The sequence below is a fragment of the Orycteropus afer genome, unplaced genomic scaffold (assembly GCF_000298275.1).
Source record: "Orycteropus afer afer isolate SDZICR_OR568_19922 unplaced genomic scaffold, OryAfe1.0 scaffold00222, whole genome shotgun sequence".
Taxonomy (NCBI): domain Eukaryota; kingdom Metazoa; phylum Chordata; class Mammalia; order Tubulidentata; family Orycteropodidae; genus Orycteropus; species Orycteropus afer.
Genome location: NW_006921809.1, coordinates 2,731,068 through 2,734,105, shown reverse-complemented (window position 1 = coordinate 2,734,105; position 3,038 = coordinate 2,731,068). Strand labels below are relative to the sequence as shown.

The 3,038-nt window shown below is 40.7% G+C and overlaps 1 pseudogene; it reads left to right on the top strand.

The window, feature by feature from the left end:
- The first annotated feature begins 278 nt into the window (after nt 1-278).
- LOC103203686 lies at nt 279-885 on the top strand (annotated as a pseudogene).
- The last annotated feature ends 2,153 nt before the right edge of the window (nt 886-3,038 follow it).

Sequence of the window (3,038 nt, the reverse complement as noted above, 5' to 3'; positions counted from 1 at the left end):
AGATTGTCACCATCAATGACCCCTTCAGTGACCTCAACTCCATGATGTACATGTTCCAGTATGATTTCATCCATGCCAAGTTCCATGGCAGCATGAAGGCTAAGAACAAGAAACATGTCATCAGTGGGAAGCTCCTCTGTCTTCCAGGTGTGAGATCCTGCCAGCATCGAGGGAGAGATGCTGTTGCTGAATGAACACCAGTGTCTTCCCTGTCTTGGAGAAGGCTCAGGCTCACTTGAACATGGTACCAGAGGGTCACCATCTCTGCCCTTCTGCTGATGCCCCAATATGACAATTCCCTCAAGATTGTCAGCAACCACCTGCACCACCAGTTGCTTGGTCCCCCTGGTCAAGGTCATTTGTGACAACTTTGGCTTCATGGAGGGGCCCGTGGCCACAGTACACAGTATCACTGAGATCCAGAAGACTGTGGATGGCCTTTCCAGGAAATTGTAGCATGACAGCCATGGGACTGTCCGGAACATTATTTCTGTATCCACTCGCACTTCCAAGGCTGTGGGCAAGGTCATCTCTTGCTGAATGGGAAGCTCATTGGTATGGCCTTCCATAACCCACTCCCAATGTGTCACTTGTGACTCTTATCTGCCATCTAGAGAAAACTGCAAAATATGGTGGTGTTGTTGTTGCAGCAAGAAAGTGGCAAATCAGGTGTCAGAAGGCTCCCTAAAGGGCATCCTGGGCTATCCTGAGAACCAGGTTATCTTCTAAAATTTTAATAGGGATACTCACTCTTCCACCTTTGATACTGATGTTGTCATTGGCCTCAATGACTACTTTGTCAAGCTCTTTTCCTGTCATGAGAGTGCATTTGGCTATAGCAACAGGGTGATAGACCTTATGTTCCACATGGCCTCAAAGGAGTAAAAGCCTCCTGGACAACTAGCTCCAGTAATAAGAGGAATAGAGAGCTCCTGGGCTACTGAGGAGTCAGTCCTTGCCCCAACTCCATCCCCCAGTGCACTGAGAACCTTTCATCCTTGACACACAGTTTCCATCCCAACCCCCTGAAGAAGGGGAGGGGCTTAGAGAATTCTACCATCAATAAAATATACTTTACCTAATCAATAAAACAAAAACACTTTTCTTATTAAACTGTCAAATATTAAAAATAAGCATAATAACTCATGTTATTTTCCCTTGTGCCACAAGTTAAGGTAAAAAAATATTTCCTAGGATCTGAAGGGCAATTTGGTAATATATATACAAAGATTTTAAAATGTGCAGAATCCTTGACCCAGGCTTCCAATTCAAAAAGGAATAAATAATCAGAAACTTCTTTAAAAATTGATTGGAGTCTTATACTCTGCATCAAACCTATTAGTAAACTATGTTAGATCTGCCTTCACAATATATCCACAGTCTGACTCCTTCTTTCCACATTAATTGCTTCTGAACTTCTTACCTATAGTTCTACTTTAAGGCAGTAGCCATTGCGATCTTTTAAAAACCTATGTAATATCTGTTCACTCCTGTACTCAAAAGTCTCCAAGGAATTCTCATCTCAAGAGCAGCAAGGACCCTTATGATCTGCTTCCCTCCAGCCCACACCAAACCTCTCTGATCTCATTCCGTGCCCCCCATTCGCTACCCCCCAGCTCACTTTGCTCAGGTTACACAGGCTTCTTTGCTGTTCCTGTATATATCAAGGCATGTTCCTTCCTCGAGGTCTTGTTCACTTTGTCCACATTTCTACTCAAATTTCAGTGAAACCTGCTCTAGCTGCTCCATGTAAAACAGCAATGTGCTTGCTCTACCTATTTCCTATTACTCCGTACCCTGCTTTATTTCTTTACATAACATTACCATCTGATACATATCCTTGTTAAACTGACTGTTGTCTGTTTACCAAGGTCAGAGATTTTGTATCCTGCTAGAACAATGCTTAGCACATAGAAGGTACTCGATATATTTGGTGAGTAAATGAATGAAGAGTACAATTCTGCAAAAGTTCTAAATCATTAAAAAATAAAGGATGGTTAAATAAACTGAGGTTATATACTTAAGGATATAGATGGTCAAACAAGATGGACTCAAAAGCCTAGAGGTGCAGAAAGCAAAACTGGAATGTGGTTCTGTCTTCTACAGTAAGAAATGCTGGGAACACCAATGTCTGAAGAAGTTATATTCTTACCCAAGTCTTCTCTGAAACCATAGAAAAGGAGATTTCTCATCATAAAATGCACCTTCAATATTTATGAACTGCTTCTATGTTTTCAAATAGGTTTCTCTGTGAAATGTGTGTAAGTGTATGTCTCCAGGGTTAAAAGAATTTTAAAAAAATTTACTCTTTTTTTTGGGGGTGGTGGTGAAAGTTTACAGAGCAAACTCGCCTTCCATATAGCAGCTCACATACACTTTGTCTCATGACATTGACTGCAATTTTCCACAATGCAACAGCCCCCCCCTTCTTCCTCCCCATAGTTACCTCTTCCCTGTGTCCTTCCTTTCATGTGCTCCTGCCCCCTGAACTGTCTCCCTGTGCATACACAGCCCTTCTATTCTCCCATGATTGTTCTCTCCAAGGAGTGTATCTACCTAATGTAAATGTTCAGCTCCTATGCCTGTCTTTTGTTTGGCTGGAAGTCCCAGGAGTGGGTTCAATTCCAGACCTGAAGAGCAGCTAGGGGACAGAGTCTCAGGGGTCCAACCAGGCTCCATCAAACTAGCAAACCTGGTCCCTTTAAAAGCATCATCATCATCATCATCATCATCATCTTACTCTTTGAAGATGCATTTACCCTTCTTGTAAAATAAATACATAAAAAAAATAAATAAGCCTACATTTCATCACCTCAATTAATTTTGCTTTTTTTCTGGGCTGTCTTTCCAAGATTTTGCTAAGGATTCTGAGAATAAAAATTTTTAAATAATCAATTGGATGTTATTCTACTTGAGAACTATTAATTTGGAAATAAGTCTAATAAGGAGTCTAACTGATAATAATACATCAAAACTAAATTTTGTTAGTAGGAAAAATGTAGTTTTTTAAGAAAGTAAAATGCTTCAACAAAGAATAA